The sequence below is a fragment of the Pelodiscus sinensis genome, chromosome 4 (genome assembly GCF_049634645.1).
Source record: "Pelodiscus sinensis isolate JC-2024 chromosome 4, ASM4963464v1, whole genome shotgun sequence".
In the NCBI taxonomy this organism is placed as follows: Eukaryota; Metazoa; Chordata; order Testudines; family Trionychidae; genus Pelodiscus; species Pelodiscus sinensis.
In genome coordinates, this window is record NC_134714.1 from 23356397 (window position 1) to 23383031 (window position 26635).

The 26635-nt window shown below is 43.8% G+C and overlaps 1 long non-coding RNA gene across 4 annotated transcripts; it reads right to left on the minus strand.

Annotated features, from left to right (window-relative positions):
- Nucleotides 1-1047: 1047 nt before the first annotated feature.
- Nucleotides 1048-26635, minus strand: LOC112545280 (uncharacterized). Of its 4 annotated transcripts, none has more exons than XR_003088746.2 (6): nucleotides 25184-26635; nucleotides 20103-23654; nucleotides 16510-16694; nucleotides 14873-14978; nucleotides 13446-14451; nucleotides 1048-6038 (listed from the first exon to the last, which is right to left on the minus strand). It is a non-coding gene; the product is annotated as an uncharacterized LOC112545280 (long non-coding RNA). The 4 variants fall into 4 exon arrangements; XR_012903301.1 differs by lacking the exon at nucleotides 16510-16694 and having other exon boundaries at nucleotides 13446-13620; nucleotides 14044-14451; nucleotides 25184-26633; XR_012903300.1 differs by lacking the exon at nucleotides 16510-16694 and having other exon boundaries at nucleotides 25184-26634.

The window sequence follows — 26635 nt, forward strand, 5'->3', positions numbered from 1 at the left end:
AAAGAGGCTTTTAGACTGAGAAAATGCAGTCACACACAGTCAGAAGGAGTGCTTGCAAGAGCTGAGTGCCACCCCATTACAGTAGTTTTATAATCTCCCTGGAGTTTCTTAGAATACCCTTAGGAAGGACTTTACTCTGAGGTGTAGTGGCTATTTTGCTGTTATATTCATTCACCCACAACCAAGTTTTGTGGTAAAAAAAACTCAGACCAAATTATTACTGTCTTTAATTATAATGATTACTTGTTTGATTTGTTTGAAACTATTTTTTAAAACCCAATACTTCTGTGCCAAACACAAGGAAAGTGCCCATTTCACTACCTGGTTTTCCTCTAGCCACCATCTGTAAAATTTACAACAGTGGAAAAATCTGTCAGAGACAGTGATATAAGCGAGGGGTCCTGGAATGGGTGAGTGCATCTCCAAAACTCATCTCAGTATGAGGCAGTGGCAGGTGGTGTGTTCAATTTTGTCTTACTAGGCAGCCTTGGTGGGCAAGGCTCTGAATAAATTATAAAACTATCTTCCTCCATTAAAACTCCTAGTGATGATGATGGTGGCTCCTTTGCTTGCCCTTCTCCATGCAGCAGAGATATATGGGAATAAAATCTGCATTGTCCATGTTGTATGGTTATAACATCCCAAATGCCAACCATAATTTTTGGCTGTTGACATGGGGGAGGAGACAGGCGGCACCTAATCAAAGGACTCTAAATACTAATAAGCACACTTGGGGTATGTCTAGACTCCGTCGACGGAGCCATGTAGATGAGTTTACTACACATAGCAAAATGAAGCGGCGATTTAAATAATCGCCACTTCATTTACATAAAAATGGCTGCCGAATTGTGCCAACGATCAGCTGATCGACACAGCGGAGCAGTCTAGATGTGGTTCACCGGAGTGGTTGTCAAAGGCTTTCCTTGTCGACCACGGAGTGTCTAGACTGCCCCGCTGTGCCTATCAGCTGATCGTCGACACAGCGCGGCGGCCATTTTGATGTAAATGAAGCGGCGATTATTTAAATCGCCACTTCATTTTGCTATGTCTAGTAAACTCATCTACATGGCTCCGTCGACAGAGCCATGTAGTCTAGTCATACCCTTGCAGAATAACACACTGTCATTGCAGCTTTGGGTGCTGAAATACCATAGTGATGGGCATGATATAAGAACCTAATCAGAGCCTGGGTATTGCCAGTGCATGGAGGTGAAGGACCTTGAGCAATCATGCTGCAACAGCAGTTATGATTTGCAAGTGGGTTTTAAGGGTAGCCCGAAACACAACAGCATATAACAAACCATTCTGGAGGTTACAAAGGCACAGAAGGCTCTGGGAAGCTCTGCATCAGGATGGAAACATCACAAAACATTTTGGGGATGGAAAAAAGCTAAATTTCTGAAAACATGGGATTCCATAGGGCTATCGAGTGACTGGGCCCAGTAAATGAAGTAGGTTCAGCTTGCCTTTGTTAGAGTGGGTGCTCTCACTTGGCCAGTTAATTGAGCGGGGGAATGCCTAGAGCAGGGCTGGGCAAAATATGACTTACAGGCCAGATGTGGCCCACCAACCTGCCAGATTTGGCCCACAGGAGCTTCAGCCACCTCCCAGCCTGCCCTGCTCTCACTTGGTACTCAGAAAAGCTGGCTGCAGGCTCTCTGAACCCTGCAAGCACAGGGAGTGGGGGAGAGGTTTCTCATGCTGCCTTGCCCCCCAGCAAAATCTTGCAGCTTTCATTGGCCAGTTTCTGGCCAATAGGAATTGCCTGTTTGCAGGATAGGCAGCATATGATGTATTCCTCCTCTCCTCTCCCAGGCTCAAAGCATTCAGTTCAGAGCAGAACACATGGCTCCTACAGCTGCTCTGACTTGTGCTGGGAGTATGGAAGCTAAGGAACCTAGCTAAGGAACTAGCTGTCCAGGTAAGTGCTTCCTGACCAGACCCTGCTTCTGGCACCTTAACCATTCACCAATCATCAGTCCCCTTTCTTGCTTGCTACCCCACATAACCCAAACCCTCTGCTCCTCCATTCCTGTACCCATACCCCTTCCCAAATCCTGTACCCCCTCTTACACCTCTCCAGGTCACAAACCTCTCCCAGACCTTGCACCCTAATCCCCTACCCTTGGTCACAACTCAAATACCCGCACCCTCTTCTGCACTCCTGCCCCAGATCACAACAACCTCCTACAAGACTCTGCACTTCCTCCTGCACCCCTCCTCCAGGTCAGAATCCTTTCTTATAACCCTACCAAACTCTGTACCTTTAGCCCCTCCCCCAGGTTACAGCCCCTTCCCAGATCTTGTACCTTCACCTACACTCCTCTCCAGGTCAGAATCCTTGCCTTTCCCCCTGGACTCTGCCCCCCCTCCTGCACTCCAGTCCTCTGCCCCAGGTCACAACCCCCTTCTTCATCCAAACTCTCTCCTAGTTCCCATACCCACTCCTGTACACCAAGCCCTTACCCCTTCTGCACCCAACCTCCATCCTATACTCCGCATCTCCTCCATTAATATCATGGAAGAGTGCAACCCTTGTCCACTTACCAAATTCTTGGAGTGCCCCCCCCCCCAAAAAAATTATTGCCCACCCTTGTCCTGGGGCTATGAAATATGCAATGAAGGAGCTTGAGTTTTAATGTGAGTGAAGGTGGTTCAGTCAGGAAGGGCAAGTAAGAGCTTGCAGAGTTCAAGAGACTGGGAGACTCCTGGAAGGAAGCAGAAAATGGTTCCAGGTAGAAGGCTGAAGGCAGAAGCATGGCTAGAAGGCTTTGCTGGCTGGCATACCTAAGTCAGTATCAGATGGCTGAAGGCAGGAGGAGCAGCAGCAACAGGAGCAGTGAACTGCCTGCCTACCCTAAGCTGGAGCAATCAGCTATAGGGGTATGAAGGAAGGGAGAGCAACAGAGGTGGTCAGGGTATGTCTACACTACAGCACTAATTCGAACTAACTTAATTTAAATTAGTTAATTCAAACTAAGCTAATTCGAATTAGTGCATCTAGACCTAAAAACTAATTTGAATTAGCGTTTTGCTAATTCGAAATAGCATGTCCACATTGAGTGGACCCTGAACCGAAGTTAAGGCTGGCTGGAACCAGTGCCGGCAGGGCATCAGGTTAGGACTTCAAGTGTGGAGCTGCTACCTCAGGCTAGCTGAGGGCTGTGCTTAAAGGAACCCAATCCCCACCATGGACAGACAGTTCTCTGGGTTCCCCACTTGCTTGTCTACCTCGATGAGGGACAGCTAAGCAGTCCTGTCTTGGAGTGCCCTGAGTGCCCATACTCGGCACATCACAGCACTCGGCCATCAGCCCGGCTGCACTTGCAGCAGGCTGCTATCGGGGGGGGGGGGGGTCAATCGGGGGGCTGTCAAGATCCAGAAGGCCCTGCAGGAGAGCTTCCACCCTGAGGAGCCCGCAGAGCCACCCCAGTCTTCCCCATCGGGGTCCAATAAACCATTCCTTCTTCACCTCCTTCCACTTACCCCTCCCTAGCCCCCCTTCCTGATGTAAAAAATAAAGGACACGTGTGTTCAAAAATAGAAAGTGTGGGGAGGGGGATTAACCTCTGGGGAGACTGGGAAAAGAAGGTGGGAGAGGGGAAGAGAGAAGGTGGGAGAGGAGTGGGAAACCAGGGAGGAGGGAGCTGGAAGGGGGAAGCCAGAGGAAGAAGGAGGAGGGGAAGTATAAAACTATGGTACGCCATATCTTCAGTACTTTGTACAGATGTGGTCTGCTCATCTCAAAAAAGATATTTTGGTCTTGGAAAGGGTTCAGAAAAGGGCAACTAAAATGATTAGGGGTTTGGAACAGGTCCCATATGAAAAGAGGCTAAAGAGACTGGGACTTTTCAGCTTAGAAAAGAGGAGACTGAGGGGGAATATAATAGAGGTCTATAAAATCACGAGTGGTGCGGAGAGGGTGAATAAAGAAAAGTTCTTCATTAGTTCCCATAATATAAGGACTAGCGTACACTAAATGAAATTAATGGGTAGCAGGCTTAAGACTAATAAAAGAAAGTTCTTCTTCACATAGCTCATAGTCAACCTGTGGAACTCCTTGCCACAAGAGGCTGTGAAGGCTAGAACTATAACAGAGTTTAAAGAGAAGTTAGATAAATTCATGGAGGTTGGGTCCATGGAATGCTATTAGCCAGAGGGTAGGAATGGTGTCCCTGGCCTCTGTTTGTGGAAGGCTGGAGATGGATGGCATGAGACAAATCGCTTGGTCATTGTCTTTGGTCCAGCCTCTCTGGGGTACCTGGTGCTGGCCACTGTCGGCAGACAGGGTACTGGGCTAGATGGACTTTGCTCTGACTCAGTATGGCCATTCTTATGTTCTAAGCCAGGCCTCAGGGTCGGGGGTCTCACTGGACCAACTTGATTTTCATGCAAACCTGCTCCTGGGTTTGCATGTGGCCTTTGGTGGCCAGGCTGGCAGCTATCCTGCCCAAGACAGCCATATTCCTGTGCCTAGTGCAGAGATCGTGGATGTTGGAGGCCTCCCCCCAAACCTCGATGAGGTCTACGATCTCTGTACTAGACCAGGTGGGCGCCCGCCTCTTGCGGCCCTGGGCAGACTCCTGTGAGCCACCAGCCTGGTCCCGGGAAGAGGTGGAGGGCTGGGTGGCAGCGGGTGGCTGGCTCATGCTGTGCCAGGTGCAGGGTCTGCTGGCTGGGTGCTGGCAGGCTTGCAACTGGCACAAGCACTATATCCAGACTATGCCCCTTTAAGGGCTCCGGGGCCAGGAAGGGGGCAGAAGAGTTTCCCTTGTTTGGCCCAGAGTGGCCACCAGGGAAAGCTGGGGCTGGCTAGCCTCCCACTAGTTCGAATTAAGTGGCTACACAGCCCTTAATTCAAACTACTTAATTCGAACTAGGCATTAGTCCTCATAGAATGAGGTTTACCTAGTTCCAATTAAGCGCTCTGCTAGTTCGATTTAAATTCGAACTAGCGGTTTGTATGTGTAGCCCCTATTAAAGTTAATTCGAACTAATGGCTGTTAGTTCGAATTAACTTTGTAGTGTAGACATACCCTTACTTAGTGAGATGTTCTCCCTGGAGAGCTAGACACAGGGGAACAGTGAGAGAGGGTCAGGGCGAGGGATGCTCCCCTAAGGATGACCTCCCAGTAGAGAAGCTGCAGGGGATCTTGCTCAGGAGAACAGGGTGTCACTCCAGTGGGAAGAGCTAAGGTGGCAGCCCAGGGACAGAAGTTTAGGGACTGAGTCCAGTTGTGGTTGCAGGGTGCTGGGGTATATGGAGGGACTCCCAGCAGAGACACTGGTTGGGGGTGTGACAGTCTCCATGGGTTGCAAGGCAAGGTGTGTGTAGGGACCCAGCTCCGCCCTCCCAGAAGAGGCAGGGACTCAGGTGGAAGGGATGGAGCCGGGGAACACAGCCCTAAGCACTGCCCTGAACATACCACACCAGCCTGCAGGCAGCCTTTAGTGCTGCCCAGTACACTGGGCCTCTTGCCCCAGCCCTGAGAGCTGCATAGTGATTTCATGTCTAAAATGGTAACAAGCTCAGTACCTACAGGGCTGAATACAAAAGAGCATTTGGACATCTGTAATACATTCAGTTAGTCCCTGAAATAACTATGGGATGCTATTCACATTTACAGTATTAAAAACCTGCTGATGAAATAAACTATTATGAATAGCTATGACAAATTCATAATTCAGAGAGCACCTTATTTCAGAAATAAGTATCATCTCCACATTGTTCCAGGGTTTGAAACAAGACTAGAAAATATGAGTCCAAATCCCTCCAGATGTCCCTGGGAATAATTCAGCCTTCACCTACTTTATGGATATTTCCCAAAACGGCAGATGTTCTGGAGGTGGTTGTTCATTAATTACTTTACTCCTTTGAATTCTCTCCAGCTTTTCAATAGCCATCTTCAGTCAAGCTGTTCAGAACTGTGCCATGGATGTGCTCTTACCAGTGCTGCATAGAGAGGGACTTGCTTTGACATTTCCCTTTTCAACGTATCTTTTCCTCTCATTGAATATCTGTGTTCTGCATTACATTTCTTCAGGAGAAGAGATATGTGTTAAATGCAATCAACTGTACATAAGCTTATGTAGACTAGCAAGAGTCAATAAAAATGTAAAAAGTATAAGGCAATAATATTCACTATAACAGATTTATTTTTATTCCAGTTGAGACCCTGGAGAGCTCATAAGTCAAGTTAACCTTGGTGCAGAAATGTATTATTGAGAAAAGAGATCACGTTTTATTGTTTTAACGGTGAATCCTTGAATTATAAGTCTTACCTTTGCAGATTCCTCTAACATAGCAGACAAGTTAATATCTTTGGCTTCTAGCACATGCACAACAAATGCTGGGTTCTGCATACTGGTGGCAACATTTCCAAAGCTAAAAAAATGTTACATTCCCTAATTTATATCAATCTATGCGGATCAGGGTTATCCCATTGTCACTATACTGACTTCCTGAGTCGTGTGGCCATTCACATCAAGGGAGCTCATGGCTCAAGAGGGTGTGTGTGTTGTAATATTTTATTTCTGGCTTAGTTCAGTGATATTCAGCCAGAAGTCCTGTAGCAGCATGTGGCTCTTCATGGTGCACTTTTTAAGGGTTTGGGTGAGAAGTCATGCAACATCATGACACGAATATGACAGTTGCCCCAGAAAACAGGCTGGTTTCATCAGTGTGTGAATTATTAGATGACAAAAGTTTCTTTCAGGGTTAAGAGTAATTAGGACCAGATGCAAGAAAACATTATCCCATTTTCCTTTCCAAAATCATGGATTCCTCAAGCTTATGGTGTCATATAAAAGTTTAAGTCTGTGGAATACCATTAAAAAGCTAATGTATCAGAGGAGCACAAGAATCCTGATTTTTTTCCCTCCTCTACCACTCTGTCTGTCTTATTTGTCTGCTTACCAGCATAACTGAAGGAAGAATTAGGTGCCCTGATCTTTCTGAACTATCTAGCTTCCCCAGCAACCTGCCTATTTGCATGTGCCCCATTGCTGTTGTATCTTAGGGTGTGTCTAGACTACAGGGTTTTGTCGACAAAAGTGGACTTTTATCGACAAAACTATACCAGCGTCCACACTACCGCTGAGTTCTGTCGACATAATGTCGACAGAACTCAGCAGTTTTGTCGACGCTGGTAAACCTCATTTTACGAGGCATAACGCCTTCTGTCGACAGAGTTTCTGTCGACAGAAGGTGTTATTGCATGTAAACTGTCCTTTGCGTCTACACTACCATGTCGACAAAGCAGCTTGCTTTGTCGACAGAACTCAATGTAGTGTAGATGCTCTTTGTCGACAGAAGTTTTGTCGACAGTATCTGTCGACAAAACTTCTGTCGACAGAAGCCTGTAGTCTAGACGTACCCTTAGCTCCCAAACATTCAACTATGAGTAATAGCACTCATTTCCTCCCCTGCACACAGAAGTTAAAGTTTAATCAGTGGAAAAAGTGTGTGAGTGTGAGTGTGAGTGAGAGAGAGATGGGGGGGATTTAATGTAAAAACAAACCCCCACTTTTACAGTTAGTAAATATGATGAGATAAGGAGTCCCTTCAAAGAGACTACTGGCATGTCATAAGCTATTGCTCTGTTACACCCTGTCAGGCACGGGCTCCTAGGATTCATGTATGTTGACCTCGATATGTATCAATCACTAATAAATACACTCCATGCTTTTGTAGTTCTGTCTGTGGGTGTCTTGACTCTGCAGTCGTGTGTGTGTGTGTGTGTGTGTGTGTGTGTGTGTGTGTGTGTGTGTGTGTGAGATTTCAACTTGTAGTTCTGTCTGTGGGTGTTTTGACTCTGCAGTCGTGTGTGTGTGAGAGAGAGAGAGAGAGAGAGATTTCAACTTGTGTACATGTACCCAGGCTAGTTATGATCTGGTACAGAACATGCTTCCTCCCAGGCTAGCCTTGAGTTATTGTGCAAAGTAATCTTGCACAACTCACACTGTGAATTTGTTGACATGGCTTTGCTGCTCCGGTACCTAAGCTAGCTGGATTAAACCTCTCTCAGGTAGGTGTACTCAAGCTGCTATCACACCCTGAGAGGTCAGTATAGACATATCCTTTGCCTAATGACTAACTAAGTGGCTCTGACAGTGAGAAGCAGTACTGTCATGCTGGAGTTAAAGTACAATTCTGAAGAAGAAAGTATCAAAGCCATTTATCATAGTTATTCTCCTCACATTTTAGGACAAAGATACTGTACTATGTTTAGCCCTGTTCCTGAAAACAACAGGAGACACATTAATTTTACATAAAATATGCTACAAAACAGTAACAACTATTGGGCAGGTCTTTCTTTTCTTTCTTCAAAAGGGTAAATTCACATCTGAAGACCACGCATGATTTTTTTTTTATAAATCCAGTGTCTTGCTATTGGAACTAATTGAATAGTTTCTCTAAGGAACATTTTTCTGTCAAAAAGTAGCAATTTGTCAACATCTAAATGTTCTGTGGGAATGAGTGAATACTGTCACGCCTTCATGGGCTGCCGCAGCGCTGGGACTCTGACCTGAACTGAAGTACTCAAGACACCCTTCAGAGAAACCAGGAGCCTAGTAGCTCTAAATCAAGCAGGGCTGTCAGGGACTTCCAGGCTTGTGGGTTTTGGCAGCTCATCAGATGGGCATTCACAGCACTGGACAGCTTAGGGACTAGGGTGACCAGATGTCTCAATTTCATAGGGATAACACAATATTCAGGGTTTGGTCATATATAGGTGCCGATGCATCCCCCTCTCCCCAGCTGTTCTTTCATACTTGCTATCTGATCACTCTGTTGGGGACCCTTATTCATTTTTCTTTGAAATAGTTAAAACAGTGTCCTTTCTATTATTCTTAAATAAAAATTCTGGACTCCTTTCATTCCACTTGAAATTCTAAAATGGAATTATTTTTAAAAAACCACACTGGAATTCCCTAAGGAGCATCCATTCTGGGTTTTGACCACCCCTACTTGGAATTGGGTTTTTTTAAAGTAAATGGAACAGTACAATTAATTGCATATTTTGTTACACAATTTCAAACTTGACTTTAGTGCCAACTCCCTTCTCTCCTGGGCTACACAACTATCAGGAAGCCCTGCTGGAGCACTGCAGTGTTCCAAAGAAGATTCAGAAGAACCCAGACCAGGAAAGCACTTAATACATGCTTGGCTCTAAATAAATGAGTAATGCAACTGAAAAGATGATGCTGAAAAGAAGGAACCAGATGGCAGGGTTCCAGGGCATGTGAAATCAAAATAAAAACATTTCAAATCAGTTAATTTCTGAAGTGAATAACACATCATTGAGTGAAGGCCACGTGGTAATAAAAGTACATTTTCTTCCCTTCTAGTTACCTAAAGTTAACAATCCATTGGCTAACTCTTGACAATTCTAGCATTATTCATCTCCTTACTGGAGTGTGAGGCTTAAGTCCCCTGTTAAGCAAAGTAGTACTGAACGCCTGCTGTGAAATCCTGAGCTACCTCTACTGCTATGAAGCTAATAGAAAATGGTGATACTCTGCACTTTGTAGGTTGAAGCCAGCATTCTTGATTCTGCTGATGAAGTCAGACAAACATTTTCGTGCAGAAACCAGAACACAGCAGAGTCACCTCGTGGCACCAAATGTGCACAGGGAACATGGATCTGGTAAGAGGAGCATATCTAAGACATCAGACCAAGTTTTACAAAAGAGAACTAAGGCTCCGAGCCTGACATCAGATTTACAAGGATGGGTCTATATATCTGTATAATGCCACAGTGACTTCACTAGGATTCTGCATGATAATAAGGGTCTGCCCATTTGGATCAGATGGCAGGATTTGGATCAAATGTTAAAACACTGCAACTGGTCACAACAAAAGGAAGAAACTTTCATGACTTCATCAGTGTGCTTGCTACTTTAAAATACAAACTGCTTAGTATATCCAGAATAATTATGGATATATGTTACTGTCTCTGGTCGTTATGTATAAAATGTGTGCACAGAATGAAGGGGAAATAAAAGACTGCTCTGCAAAATAAAAGATTCTGGCTTCAAAAATGTTGGGTGCAGAGATTCTAAAATATTGTCTCTTCTACCCTATGATAACAGTTGTGTGAAGATACAGGGATAAAATAGTATTAGCAGATTTATCAAACATATTTTAGATCACAGTGTAGATTTAGGCAACACTTATATTAAGCAAATGATTAGGAACAAAAGATTTACTTAATGTAATGAATAAGGGCTTGCCAGAAGAGAAAGAATGGTCTCATTCTCATTAGAATTGTCTTCTATCTCTCTCTCTGACACAGAGATCCTAGGTAATGCGGGGCAAGTCACTTTTCACAGATGGTCATTGCAGAGGTATGTTTGTAGATTATAATTTAGAGATGTTCCCTCATAAAGGACAATATTATGAACATGGGAATTTGGAGATATGTCTTGCAGGTAGGGATTGGGAACGCTACATTGCTGTGTGCGGCAGCTTCCTACAGAAGCTCTCCATATTACTTTATTAAAGTGTTAGTCCTTTTTCATTCACTGGTTATTTAATGAATCGTGAGATGTTGTCAGACATGTTGTCAGAAGTGCTGTAGTTTCCTTCTCATTCAATGATATTGAAATTAACTCCTGTGTTAGCAATGAAACATAGAGACAAAGGGAGGTACCAGAACAGCATGTGGAATACCAAGTACAGAGGCTTTTGCTACAACAGTAGCTTGACTAGCTTAAGAAAAAGGGAGAGAGGAGGAACCAAAATGGATGAGTTCCAACTGCCTTGTAGTCTGCAACTGTAAGGAAATGTTGCAGAGAAATTTCAGACAATTTGAACTGTATTTAGCGGTCATAGGGGCAGAGGAGAAAAAAGATCAAATGAAATCATCCATCTTTTTGCATGTTGTTGGGGAGAAAGCACTGGATATTTAGAACAATTTAAAATATGAAGTTAAATAAAATACTGTCTAAATTTAAGGAACATTATCTGCCAAAAAGGAATGAGACCTTTGAGAGACAAAGTATTTTTACATGCATGCAGAAAACTCATGTCACCGTAGTGCAATATGTCCCAAAATTAAAGAAACTTGGTAAAACCTGTGACTTTGGTTTGTTGACAGAGTCTCAGGTCAGAGAGAGAATTATTTGAGGCATTAAGGAAAATGTGTTGAGAGACTGCTTTGTGAAGGTGATATAACTTTAGAAAATGCTCTTGAAATATACATGGCAGCAGAAACTGCGAAAACACAAGCCAAAGAACTGAATTTACTATATGGGGTTATCCATGTATAAGGTATTAAAAATAGCCAGAACAGGTCTAATCAGAAAGTGGAATGACAACTTGCTATGAAAACCACTGCTAGAGAGAGGGAAGACACAGATGGTAATATGGAAGATATGGATCATAGCCTGATCGCAAACAAACGTGTTGCCTTTGGGAAACTCCATCGTAAGTTTGTGGGAAATAATCAATTTTCAAAATGCTGCAGATCTCAAATGCAGAAAACTCAAACAAATTCAGTTAATGACAATCTGGTTGAGGACATACTGGGATCTACCAAGTCTGATGAAAGGGATTACATACTGCCTATTCCCGTGAACGGATGAATTTCTCCCCTAAAAGTGGATACAGGAACTCAGGTTTATTATCTGTCTGAGCAAGATTATGAGAGGCTAAAAATAAGTAAAAAAACTGGGACCCCAAAAATAAAAGTATCCGATTATCCTGGAACAAATATACCAGTGAAGGCAGGTGCATTTCTAGCATCAAGCATAAAAACACCAATCTCCTGTTCATTTTAGTGCCAAAAGGAATTATAGCAATTTTCGGCCTGGCTTCAAGTAAGAAGCTCAGTTTGGCAAAATGGATGCTCTCACTCCAAAGTCATATTGAACGTGGCTCTGAGGCACTTTTTACGGAATATCATGACTTATTTCAAGGGTCAGGTTGCTTGCAGGGTGAAAATATAAGCAGATAAACAAGCGGATCATTCCAGTTATCTGTCCATGTGGAAATGTGAAATTTGCACTTGGGGATAAACTCCAGGCTGAGCTTGCGAGGATAGAAGCAATGCAAATAATACAAAAAATTGAGAAGCCAACACAATGGATGTGCTCCCTAGCCATCATGGAGAAAAGTAATGGCCAATTATATATACGCTTATTTGAGAGACCTCAACAGATCTGTAAAAAGAGAACATTTGAACCTACCACCAAGAAAGAGATCATGGCTCAATTTGCAAATCTTATTATATATTTTAGAAATGTGTGTTTGTCTGTCTATCTGTGAGTCCATTTGTTCAAGAACTCCTCCTCAACGGTAAGAATTAGGACCAAATTTAGTATGCAGCTTCTTCTTATCATAATTTAAAGGTGATGTGCCTGGAATTCAATTGATTCTCATAAATTGGCAAGGGAGGAGTTTGACAAGAGGGGCAGTTACATTGCAGAATGACTACAGGGGAAGCAAGGGACAAGAGATGGGAACCAGGACAGCTATAGCCCCACTGGGCCAGCAGGAGACAGGAGTAAGGATGTTAAATTTAGATTAATTTGCTAATCAAATAGTCAGTGCAATTTGCATCGACTATTTGATCAGTCGATATGATCGCCCCCACCTTTGAAGTGAAGCAATAGCCTCTGGGCTGTTGCTACACTTCAAAGGCAAAAGCACTGTGGGGAGCATGAGGCCAGCAGGGGACTCAACCAGTCCCCTGCTGGCCCTGTGCTCCCCATGGCATTTCAAAGTGGCAGCACTGCATGGAGCCTGGTGTCAGAGTCCCCAGCTGACCCCGGGCTCCATGCGATGCTGCCTGTATGAAACACCACATGCAACCCAGGCCAACTGAGGGCTGCTCGCGGTGTTTCAAAGTGGCAGTGCCTCATGGAGCCCAGGGTCTGGCCACTTTGAAGCAACCTCTCCTCTTCTCCCCACTCCTGGCTGCCTCTTTCTGATATAGGCAGCAAGGGGCGGGGGGAAGTGATTAGTCAATTAATGTGTCGACTAGTCATTCACATCGCTTGACAGGAGTGGAGAAAGAGATAGCTATCTACTATATATTTCAGGGAATTTGTCTTTTTATGTATCTGTTTGTCTGTGCATTTGTCTGTTCCCCAGCCAGGGGACATGCACTCCTCTCCTGGCTGTGCCCACTGCAGCTGCCATGGACAGGTGTTTTTCAAGCTCCTGCAGAGAGAGGGGGTTGGGGTTGTTCTCTCTCCCCAGGGCTGCGTGAATACTGAGTTCCTCATCCCCAGGCCCACCCCAAAGCAATGATTCAAATGAAGAGAAACAAAACTTATTTGAGTTAAAGACCTGAGCAATGCTGGGTAAATCTTCTAATGTTCAATATTTCAGCAAACTGGATGCACCCTCAGATTTTTGGCAACTAAAATTACCTGAAGGAAGCTGAAAATTATGCACATTTAATACCCCATTGGAAAATACAGATTCTTACACTTACCCTGTGTCATAGCTTTAGCAGGAAAAGTGTACCACAAATCCATACATATGATCCATGAACATACTAATGGTGTTGATACTTCAGTGGATGATGTCATAATTTGAGGCTCAGTGAAAGAGGAACATGAACATAGACTCAGGAAGTCCCTCATGCAACTAGAGCTGCAAACCTCAAACTAAATAGGGAGAAATGTTTTTAGGAATTACAGTATTGACTTTTGTTAAGGATATTATTTCCAAGGAAGGTGTAAAACCTGTTGCAACCAGGCAGGCAGAAGGCCACTCAGAGAGGTCCTTCCTCCACCTGCTGTCACTCCACCCTCCTGGGCATCACCAAATGTCCTCCGTGTCTGGGGGGCCGCCAGCCCACTGGACAGGCCTAGTCAGCTGGCAGCCTCCCACTATGTCCCTTGCGACTAAGGCCTTCTCAGCCAGTAAGCAGCTGGGAAAGGTAGGGGGCCTTGGGCCCACCTCCTCTCCTCCCGGCCCAGGGTCCTAAGGTCCAGGATTGGGCTCCCTGGTCCAGTTGGTGGGGTTAAAACCAGCAATGCACCAACCTGTGGGCTAGTCCAAAAGCCATGCCCTGGGCCGCTTCCTACCTTCCTCCTCTCCTCACGGTCGCTCCCATCCTCTACACCGGGCGACCCCTCTCTCCTGGAGGTGGTGCTTCTTTTAAGCATCCCGCCGGGGCTGCATCTGACATGGGGAGAGCCGTGCCGCAGGTCTTGTCCCCTCCCCCTTCCTGCTCTTCGGCGCATGAGCACAGGCCGACGTCCCCAGTCACCATGGAGCTTGCATGTCCAGCACCAGGCCAGCGCACCACCACCACTTTTCCCCTGAATGCCAGGGATGGTGCAACTGGCAGGTGGGGTGTCGGAGTGTCCCCATCATATTTGCTGGCAGCCGCAGAGCAGGTGCCGCAAAGCCAGAGCGACGCGGCCGCTTCTCCCCAGAACGCCAGCGACGGCGCGGTTGGCATGCAGGGTGCTGGCACGTCCCCGTCACACCTGTGAAGAAAAAGATTTCAGCCTCTGAAGTGATGTCATGTCTCCAGTAACTGATATTCCACGGTTCCTAGGAATGGTTAATTCTCTTAAGAAAATTCAGACCTGCTGTATCTACCAAAGCAGCAGATTTGATAAAACTCATAAAGAATAGCAATGAATGGCATCAGGGTGCAGAACAGCAGGAAATCCTGGGCAGGTTTAAAACAACAACTGATACAAGAAGCAGTGTATCCCGGAAAAGTTCTGTAGTTTAGATGTACCCTGAGAGTGCAATCAGTGTATTTCTGGAGAAGCAGTGAAAGCTGAAATGGATCACAAGCACCTGAGAGTGCTCTTTCGCAAACAGCTAATGACGGTAATGTAAGAATTCAAAGAATAATGATAAAGCTGCAAAAGTGTGATTTGGTCGTGACCTACACACCTGGTAAATTCGTGTTCACTGCAGATGCACTTTCCAGAGAAGTGGCTCATTCCCATGAAACCAAAGAAGACTTTAGAAACAGAGATGCGAGCCTATGTAGATCTGCCTGTAAAGTCAATTCCCATAATTAATAAGACATTGCGACATGTAAGACAGGAAATGGAGAAAGATGAATCATTTGAAATCCTTAAAGAAGTGATTTTTAAAGGATGGCCTAAAGATATAAGCAGTTGCTGTCCAAGTGTAGCAGAAAATTGGCACTGCAGATATGAACTTACTGTGATAAACGGGATAATTTTCAAGGACAGTCAGATTGTAATTCTAATAAGCCTCTGAAAAGAAATGCTGTGGAGGATCCACGAGGGTCATTTAGGAACTGAGAAGTGAAAACAATGAGCACAAGAAGTACTGTATTGGCCTTGGATCAGTCACGACATTAAGTGGTAGAAAATTGCTTTTCATGCATGAAATACAGGCCATGCTAACAAGCAGAGCCACTGAGACCTAATCCAGATTCAGAAAGGCCTTATGCAAAGGTTGGCTCTGATTTATCCATCTGGCAAGTAAAGCATTATTTAACAGTTACAGACTATTATTCTCTGTATCCAGAAATTTGCACACTGCATAGTGCTAAGAGTAAGCCAGTGACAACTGGCATAACGGGAATCTTCTCCAGACATAGAATTCCAGATAAAGTCTTTAAAGGTAATAGGCTGCAATTTTATAGTGCTGGTTTAGGGAATTTGCCATAGATTGAGATTTTCATCCAGTGCAAACTGCCCCCTATCAAATGGACTTGTGGAAAGGCTTGTGAAAGTCTTTTGACAATGAGGATATTTGTATGAAGTTTTATTGATTTACCAAGGTACACTTCTGGGCTGTGTCTACATTGGCCCCTATTCCGTAATAGGGATGCAAATGTAGCACTTTGGAATAGGCAAATCCGCGGGGGATTTAAATATCCCCTGCGGCATTTGCATTAACATGGCTGCCGCTTTTTTTCGGCTTGTAGATAAGCCGGAGAAAAGCGCCAGTCTGGACGCGATCCTCTGGAAAATAAGCTCTTTTCCTTGAAAGTAGGAATAAGAGATCCCCCGGAAAAGAGCTTATTTTCTGGAGGATCGCGTCTAGACTGGTGCTTTTCTCCGGCTTATCTACAAGCCGGAAAAAAGTGGCAGCCATGTTAATGCAAATGCCGCGGGAGATATTTAAATCCCCCGCGGATTTGCCTATTCCAAAGTGCTACATTTGCATCCCAATTATGGAATAGGGGCCAATGTAGACACAGCCCTGGAGAATAACAGCTGAGCCGGAGAAAAGCTAATGAGAAGAAGGGCATCTAACTTACCAAAACAAAAGACAGGACTATGCAGCACATTAAAGACTAACAACATGGTTTATTATGCTGCATAGTCCTGTCTTTTGTTTCAGCTACACCAGACTAACACGGCTACATCTCTATTACTATCTAACTTACCAGTAACTGATAACTTCCCAAAATCACATAACAAGGAAAATATACAGAAGATGAAGAAAAATAAGAAGTGGAAGGTGAAACATTATTTTGGCAAAAGGGCTAGTGACCTCCTATCTCTTAACCCAAATGACATGTGCCTGAAAAATCACACCTCTAATACCTGGGGCCAATGGAGCATCATTAAAGAACAGCTGCATCCAAGGTTTTATGTAATCCGGACATACCAGGGGGCCACATTTCACCATTATCAAAGGGATACTTGGGTAATCAAGTTCCAACACCTTGACAGTTGATGTGGACTCTGGCATTTCCCATCTGACTGATCATCTACACACGAAGGAGAAACTGTCAAGGAATAGGAAAGCAGTAAACACTCTAATGAAAGGCTGATACTGCAAATATCAGAATCAGAAATTAAATGTACTAAAGACACTTAGGCTGTGTCTAGACTACATGCCTCTGTCGTCAGAGGCATGTAGATTAGACACATAGGCAAAGTCAAATGAAGCCGCGATTTAAATGAACACGGCTTCATTTAAATTTACATGGCTGCCGTGCTGAGCCGACAAACAGCTGATCAGCTGTTTGTCCGTTTAGCGCGCTAGTCTGGATGCTCCCCTGCCAAATCAAAGCCCTTTGTCAGCAGCCCCGTTATTCCTCGTGGGCCCTGTCTAAATGGGGCTTTTTAGCGGCAAAACCTCTTCCGCAAAAAGAATCAGAAGAAGATATGTAAATGAGTGTGCCATTTGTGTATCCTCTTCAGCAAAAAAAAAAAAAAAAAAAAGCAGCAGTGTAGACATAGGTTCTGTGAAAAAAGAAAAACCTGAGCAACAGGGTTCTATGAAAAAAAGTATGTGATTGTGTAATTAAAGACTATATCATAATGCAAATGCACCAGGGTCCAAACTATGATTGCACAGGTAACCTTTATTTTGGCATTTCTTAACTTGGAGTGTTTGATTCACAGCCCTGCTAACTTTCATTTAATGTCGGTTTGTGTACATAATATGTTACATATATCTTTCACAATGGCCGACCTCATAATTCACCCTGGTCAGCAACCAGATGAAGGTCCTGGTCTCACATTTCACTCTTGACAGCCTCACTCTTCTCAGTTCTATTTTAGAGATGATGCAAAGCTGCATGGGGGTGCTTTAGGCTCAAAATAATCTGCTACATTAATATTTCCATATAACTTTGCTAATTTAATGGAAGCCTTCACCACCTGCTTTGTCAGAAGATAAGGAAAAGTACCTGTTAGGCCATATAGTTCATTGCTTTGCAAATGCAGGAATAGTCCTTTTGGGCAGCAGTCTGGACTAGTTTTAAATATACTAGTTAATGGGGCTTTGACTACTGGCTTTGGAGTCTGTTTTACATTCTAGTAGATCTCACTCCCAAGAAGAGAATTTGTCCTGGATGAAATCATGATCTCACCACAACTTGTTGGGAAAGTGTTTCATCTTGCACGTTTTCTGTCCCTTACAAATACAAGCATGGTTTCAGAATCTAATCTTTAGTGTGTTGGTGATTTCCTGAATCTTATGGTTTGATCATGCTGGGAAGAGCACTTGGAACTGTGAGTTTCTTCACTTATAACTTATGCTGATATTTTATATTTCATTTTATTATTTGCTATTGTATATAAAAAGCTAAGCTGTAGAATTTATTATAAAGGGAAAGGGAAGATCCTTTGGATTTCCCAATGTTTGCACATAATTCTTCTTTTCATTTGCCTCATATGGGACCATAGAATCTTGTCAACCAAAGATGCTATGTCTAGGGCCAGATTATCCACACCAGAGACATCTTGCTTGTCATATAACCAGAGGATGGTGTCAGCAAAGATTTTATTATTCCATCTTCCTGACTGCCCACTCCCAATCCTTGGCTAGCATGGCATAGGCAACTCTAGGGTGGATCTATGCCACTCATTGGTGCTGGAACTAGGGATACTCCTGGACCCAGCAGCGCAAAGTGATTTCCATCAGATACAGGGTTAACATTTAGTTCAATGGCTCTCAGCATGTCGATTATACAATTTGTTTAAGCATCCCTGATGCCACCTGAATTTTCAGTTGCTCAAAGGGGATTCACTGCATCCAGATAGGCCATCTTGAAGGCAGCTTTGCTCCAGAAGATTAGTGCCAAGATGCTTTAAGAGACCAGTGGAGATAACACCAGTGCTTCTGAAAAATTATTGTGCTGGCTTCATTGTGTTGCCACAGCACTGTGCACCTAAGTCAATGTTTAAAGCAGAGAACTGGAACTCAAGCCTTGGATTTTATTCTGCTTCTGATTCTTGCATCTGACGAAGTAGTTTTTACCCATGAAAGCTTATGCCCATATAAATCTGTTAGTTTTTAAGATGCCACTTTTGTTTTTGTAGATACAGACTAACTGGATGACCAATTCTCAGGGTGGTCATAGGCCACTTGACCTTTCTATGCTATTCATCTCAAATGCAGATAATATTACTTACCTGCTTCTGTTAGCATTTTTCATCCAACAATATTAAAAAGCTTATCAAAGTGCACAATGTTGTTGGTAATATTATTCCCAGCCTCTGCTGGCACAGAAATGTGCAATGAAAGCCAATCTCAAGTGCAGATCACCAGAGCACTCTGCTAATTATATTTAATGAATACCTTATACAGTAGACTATGCCAGAGTATCGGGAGGCACTCCGGTGGGGGTCTGTGATGGGTCTGCCGGGACCTGCACTGCGTCCAAGAGTGGGCGGGGAACAGCGCGGTGAGGGGAGAATCCTCTGCCATTTTACAGGAAGGCGGGGGAAGCCCCACACAGCCGCCGGCGACAGGCCAGCTGGGGAAACCCAGCCGCTGGCCTGCAAGTGGCAGCAGAGGAGTGGGAGTGAGAGCTAAGTCCCCGAACTTGCCCCGTTCTGACTGCGCTCAGCCCCGTGCTGCCGTCGAGAGTTTCTGGGAGGGGAGCGGGCTCCCCACCCCCCAGACTGCAGTAGTTATCACCAAGCAGGGGGGTGAGGGGTGGTGCTGCGGGAACAATGCGGCAGCACCCCAGCTGCTCTGCTCCACTGCTTCCCCAAGTTTGCCGCTCATCAGTTTCAGCAGCAGCAGCAGGGTTCGCCCCTCGCCGCGCCGTTCCCTGCCCACCCCCCACCCTCTCCGGCCAGACGCAGTGTGGGTCCCAGCAGACCGGTCACAGGGGTATAATCCCCTTCCCATCTTCTCCTCTTCCCTTTCCCATCTGCAAGCGCCCATGGGGCTCACAGCAACTCCAATTGTCTGGCTGTCCGGAGCACTTCCAGGTTCCAGTTGCTGCTGGACTATCGGGAGTGCCGGGCCACTGGATGCTGGACAATTGGAGTTTTACTGTATTTTTTATATAACATGCACAGTTGTAGGTTACCATGATTTCACTTTAAAAAACAACAAAAGGTCTGGTAGCACTTTAACAAAACATGTAGATGGTATCATGAGGTTTTGTGGGCACCGCCCACTTCTTCAGCTGACTGGAGTTTTGAGTTTAGGATGTGCAGACCCAAAATAAAATAGTCCTGTATAGACTAACTCACCTACCACCTGAAGCTTCTCAACATGATTTCACTGTTAGTGCTAATGCGATCTGAGCAGACTACTTAATGGTACCAGGTCCTAAAAAGGATTTAGACTCTGAGGCAACACGTTAGTACAATTTAAATGAGAGCTTTAAAGGTTACATTGTTGAATAAAAAAAATCATACAGTTTGTACTTATTACATAAGCTACTTACATGTTATTTTTGCAATGCACTGTGATGGGGTTCTCACCAGGAGGGGCACCTCGTTGTGGCTGAAATCTTGGGATTTGCTCCCTCAGTTTGAAACCCCTTTCCTCACACTGTCGCCCTCTCTATGAAGGACTCCTTCTTTGTGACTCAGCTCCTCTGGACACGGGAATGCAAACTCTCTCCCTGATGAAAAGTTGTGCTGGAATAATTTTTATGGTGAGAGCAGAAAAGGCAGAAACTACATATACGGGTTATTATTACTACTTGAAGCCCAGGGGTGAGACAGTGTCCCTGGCATCTATGCTCAAGATTCCTTCTACTACAAACTTCCTGGCTATATAGTCTAGACAGCTCTGACCCAGCTGAGCATCTTGCTGAAATGACTTTCCCTCCAGGTGCAGCCAGGTAATCTAATTGGCCCACATTAACACAGAGAAGATGGACTGGGGCAAGCACCCTGGGGCTCCGTGCATTGGGAAGCTCTGTACTTTGGGCACATGTGTGTCGGGGAGGGGACTAGCAGGAGGCTTGGTGCCAGCAACAGGAATCAGACCTGAACCCTCCCTCCTCCTGCCAGGCTGGGCATTTTGATTATTTTTCTTGCCTGCAGCCCTTCCTTTACAGCAGACCTGCAGTGCTCCTGTGCACGGCTCTGCCGGCTTCTGGAGCTGGCAGCTGCAGGATCCTACTGCTCCCCTTTATCCCTTCCACTGGTGCCATTCCAGCAGCCTGTACAGAGCAAGCTCATCCTGACCCTACCCTTTGCAACTAAGAGGCACCCTTTCCCAGTACAGCCCTACTGCACAGGCCCCCCACTCCTAGCACAGGTGACAAAGAGCCAGTCCCTGTGTCTTCCCTCTGCTGCGTGCTCCACACCTTGCCTTCTTCCACTGTCTTTTCTCTCCTCTCCCAGCACTGGATGCGGGAGGGGGGGTCCTTGCCATAAGGGGAGCCACCCCTTATCACTCCTGGCCTCAGGGTCCTCCTTACCCTTTTCAGCTCTCCAGCAGCAGGCTCCAGCCTTGGGGTTCTCCTTCCTGCAGAACAGGACCTACAGTCCCACACATCTGCAACCAGGACTGGCAAATTACAAGAAAACCAGAGGGTTTCTACTGACTTTCATGAGCTTTACAACTCAACATAAGTGCTGGAGTCTTGGAAAACTTCCTTCTGGTGATGCAGAGTCACTGCTGACCCAAATTTGGTGTCATTTGACTGAGGGATCCCCCAAAACCTGTTCTCTTCTGTATTTATAGAAAGTGAGGTACTGAATGTCTGGATGAGTCATAGCCTGACTTCATTGTTTTGACTGAGACAGATGGTGTGAACTCACCCCACCATAGGTTAACATAACTAAGAATAAATCAATCCCCATTAGACAAAAGGAGTTTTGGAATAATGCCTGATGGAGGGTGCTACATTTTGTGAGTCATGAGTGGTGGCAATTTGTCTTTTTTGATGAGCATGTAATCAGTCTTTGTGGGGGAAGGAGCAAATTAGGCATATGAATTCTTCCTGGGCAAGGAATAGTATTTCAGGGGTGGGATACACTGGGAGGAGGAAGTACTGTGTACTGCAGTCTGCTGGTCCCTACTCTAGAGGTCTGGGGGTAGGGGCTGGTGAGGTTTTCCTTGTTAGGGGGACAGGAATTAATTGCACTGGGAAAGAGGAGCACTGCTGGTTCCTAATTACAGGGGATGGGGAAGTTTGCAGGTTGAGGGAGGTGGATCAGGGCCCCTTTGTCTGTATAAAAAATATTAAGAGGGGTCCCATACAAGTGATTTACCTCTGGCCTCATACTCCTCTAGGATGGCCCTGTTAACCCTTTCAGGGCCTGTATGGGTTATACATCTTACCCTCTCTTTTAAAACTAAAGTATAAAAGCAGCATTTTAGATTAGCCCATTTGTTCATAATCCAACACTTCCAAGATGGATAGGTAAAAATAGCAAATCCCTAGGACCCTTTCATAAGCCAATCCTATATTTCAGGGGTTGGCAGGCTTCAGTTTCCAGCCTGTCAGGGTAGAGCCGCTGGCACACTGGGACATTTTGTTTACCTGGAGCATTGGCAGGCATGGAACCCTACACCTCTCAGTGTCTGTGATTCAGTGTTACCAGCCAATGGGAACTGTGGAAAGTGTACGTCCCTTGGTCCATGCCGCATCCCTCAGTTCCCATAGGCCGGGAATGTCAAAACACAGCCAATGGGAGCTAAGGGACTCCATGCCTACAGACACTTCAGGAAAACAAAATGTCATGGCATGCTTGCAGCTTACCCTCATGGGCCAGGAGCCAAAGTTTGCTGACTCCTGTTGTAGATCACTGATGATGGAATGTCAATTGTGGACTTGCTTCTTTAGAAAAATGGGCTAAAGTTTAGTTTTACTTAAATTGTATATTATATTATAATTGAGATAAAAGTAATATTAATATAAATAGATATATATTGATAATAACGTTTTTCTCAGCTCATGCCCATGTAAACAAATCACTTAAAAACATACTACCCTAAAGTTCAATGTTCCTAGTGTTAGCTGTTTGCTTTTCCTAGTATCATTCTACTACAAGACTAGGTTATAATTATGAGTATTTTTATAGCACATACTTACATTGATTATAAAATAATTTATTGTTGTCAATATTATAGCCATTTAAAGTTGAAAAGGCTTTGTTTAGTGGGACAGATTGATTGGAAATGAATGCTAAAAGAGCAGTATGGAAGATCTGCGTGAAATTTGACCCATGCATTTCACAAAAGACTAAACCTTACAAGCCAATTAGAAAAATACAGTGAAGGATAATACTACAGTACTGCTGTCAGTCTTCCACTATGACATGCATCTCTTCATGCATGTCAACCACTGGATCACCTAAGTATCTAGCCAATCTGAAAATATAATGTGCAGAATTGATGGAATCTGTTATAATATTTAAATAGCCTGTTATTACCACAGATACTCCAATCTTCAGGACTGCTTTCAAATAAACAAAGAACAATTTTAATTTGACTGAGATGAAGCAGGTGACATTCTTATATAAAGTCCTACAAAATTTATAACTACATTATAATTATAAACTAAAAAATCCTATAAGTAAAGATTTTCAGATTAGTATTTAAAATGAACAACAGTGAAATCAAAAGAAAAGGTTCTGCTTATGATGCAACTTAAAGCTGTTGAATATGAAGAAGCAAACAATAATTGCATTGCTGCTCGTGAACTCTGTGTCAATGTGAAGCAGGTAAGAAAATGGGAAAAAAATAAAATACTAAAAGACATGTCAAAAAGCAAGAAAAATATTCCAACGAAGAACACTTCATTGCCTCAGCTGGAGAAAGATCTCAATGTTTGGGTTGTTGAATGTCACAAAATGGGTACCTCACCACTAGGATTAGAATTTGTCTGGGTGCTCTGCAAATGCCGAAAGACAACAAATACAAGTCAGTAAAGCCAACAATGTTTGTCACATCAGCAGGTTGGTGCATCTGCTTGATGAACCATCATAATCTCTGTCTTTGACAGCGAACAAAGATAGCACAAAAGCTACCTGGAGATCTGGAAGAAAAAAATTGAATCTCTTCAAAGGTTTATTATAAAACATTGAAAGGAATATGCATGTAAACTGTCACAAATAGGATATATGGATGAAATGCCAATGACATTTGATCTCCTGAACAACAGAATGGTAACTATGGTTGGGTAAAAAACAGTTTTAATTAAAACCAGTGGTCATGAAAAATCCTTTTTACTGTGATTTTATCATGTTTAGCTAATGGATCAAAGTTCTGTCCTGTTATTGTTTTAAAAAGAAAAATCTTGCCTAAAAGCATGAAATTTCCTGCAGGTATCATCGTACACGCATGTGAAGGATGAAAGTGGAACTACTGAATAGCTGGAAAAGTGTGGAATAAGAGACCAGGAACACTTTTCAATAAATGTGCTAGGCTTATTTGGGACATGATCAGGGTACACAAGACAGATGAGGTGAAACATGTGGCCAAAAAAATGAAAACTAATTTGGCTGTAATACTTGGAAACTTAATTGCTGTTCTACAAATGTTCAATGCATAGGCATGCGCAGCACATTTCATTAGGGTGTGTCCCTAGGGAATTTTACTTTTTTTTTTTTTTTAAAAGGCGAACATTTATTGAATACTCAATCATAAAGGACATGCTGTGAGCGAACGCAGGCTTTCTATACATTTCTACATTCGGTGCTTAGTGCATAATACAACAATCCATACTTTAAAACTAAAAGAGCGTATCATGCTATTAAATTAAAATGCAAAGTCACTTTTTTTTGAGACATTAGGGTGTGCCTGGGCATACCTGACACACCCCTTACACATGCCTATGGTTCAATGTCTGCCTGAACAAACCATTTAAAGATAGGCTATGCAAATGTGGTTTGACTGGATGCGCTCAGGCATGGCAAAATCGGCAAAAGTTGGGAATCTTTTGAAACCCCAAATCAATCTGGTTGCCTGTTGCAACTTGGTTCGGTGATGTGATAGAAGCCCCCAGGGGTTAAAGCTGACTACCCAGTGAAAACTACTGGATGATGGTGAAACAAATGATTTTTTATTAAACAGAATGGTTCTTTTATCAAGAATCAAGTGACTTTTAGATGAATTTTAAAACAAGCAATTGCCTAATGCTTCTACAGGAAGGGAAAACTGAACCAAACTGCACTTAACTGATTACAAACTTTGTGATTATAATTTGATTATATTAAATCACTATGTCTAATTCGCTTAAGGCAGCGCAGCATGCAATCAAAAAATACAAAAACAAAGCCAATATAATGATAAGAAAAACTCCGTCAACAGCCAGCCCCTCTATGCTTATTTTAGGGCAGCTGGTAGAGTTAGTCATTAATCTACCTCTACAACTTAACAACTCCTGGGTTTCTATTTCAACACTTATACATGGCCTAAATACAACACCACTACACAACCCAAGATTATACAATTTACACAGTGTGGTTAATAGAACTCAGTTACACTCTACAGAAGCACACAGTGAAATTAACACGATTCAATTATTAACTAAACCAATAACTAATATATTTAAGCAATACTTACAAATCCAGCAACGATAACAGCGTAAAGACACACTAGAACTCGGAGCATGCTCAGAACTCACGCACTCCTATCTTTGACTCGAAGAGTGGGGAGGCAGACTCAGGATGATCAATCCTTCAGCCAGGCAAAAAGACATGTGCCCTCAATACAAGGAACCTTGCTGAACAAAGGGGTCGAGGGTCTTTTATAACATAACCTGATATCCGGTACCTTATTAGGGTCTGTTCCCTGGCCGGGCCTGATAGGCTGGTAATGAGGTAATGTGCAATATTGCCCTATAGGATTTTTCATGATGCCTGCCTGATGGCCCCGTGGACAGTGCCGGGTGTGCGCATGGTCAGTGTGCATGGCAGTTGCGTCTTATCTCCCTATGCCTACCTCCCTACCTTCAAGGACTGGTCAAGAGAGTCTTATTTATCTCTTGCAGCTGTGCTCTATCTTTTCACGCTTACCTCCCTGTTCTTAGATGCCTACAAGGTTAAATTCCGTTCACAGAAAGCTGCATTGTGCGCTTACAAGTTATGCTTTCTCAGAGTGTGTCAGCGGCCTACATTTTCTGGGAGGGGCCTTTGTGTGGCAGAATGGGCAATGCACGCGCGAGGCCGTGGTCAAAAGGACCTGCCCTGCGACAGTTGCCCAGTGTTTCAAAGACACATAGGAGTCAATCCCTTCAGAACTGAAACAAAAATTATTTCAGAAATTGTATATCTGCAATGCACTTGATGGGACAGCAGACAATGACACATTTCCTGGTGACACAATGAAGCTGATGATAAGGAAGCTGAATCTGAAGACGGCACTGTTGACTTCTACAGTAATAATGTAAGAGCATATACAACGGACACCAGGTTTAATGAGCTATTTGCTATATTGGAGACTGATTTGGACTTTGAAGTATTTTAAGACTTTTTATATAAATACATTAGTGATATGAGATTTTAAAATCAGTAAATGGTTATTTAAAACATTTCCTGTAATTTTGAAGATATGTGAATATATATTTGTTCAGTTAATACAACAGGTTTTTCAACAGGTTACATTAAAATAAATCTACTAAAACTTTTGCATGTTTCTCATGATTCCAACTTTTAAAATACAGCAGAGTTAGCAAACTTTAGCTCCCAGCCGATCTAGGTAAGCCACTGGCTGAGGAACATGCTGGCTGCCACTTCCCACCACTCCTGTTGCTTGGGAACAGAAAACCACAGCCACTGGAAGCTGAGAGGCTCCATACCTGTGGATGCACCAGATACACAAAACATCCCAGCATACCAGCAGCTTGCTCTGACAGGCCAGGAGTCAAAGTTTGCTGATTTCTGATCTATGATAAAAACATAGACTGATTGATAAGCAGATCTCAGCCCTTTGATGTTTCACTTTTTTTACCAAAAAATTCAGCACATGAACAAGTACATACAGTAATTAAAAATGAAATATAAAATACTCAATTAC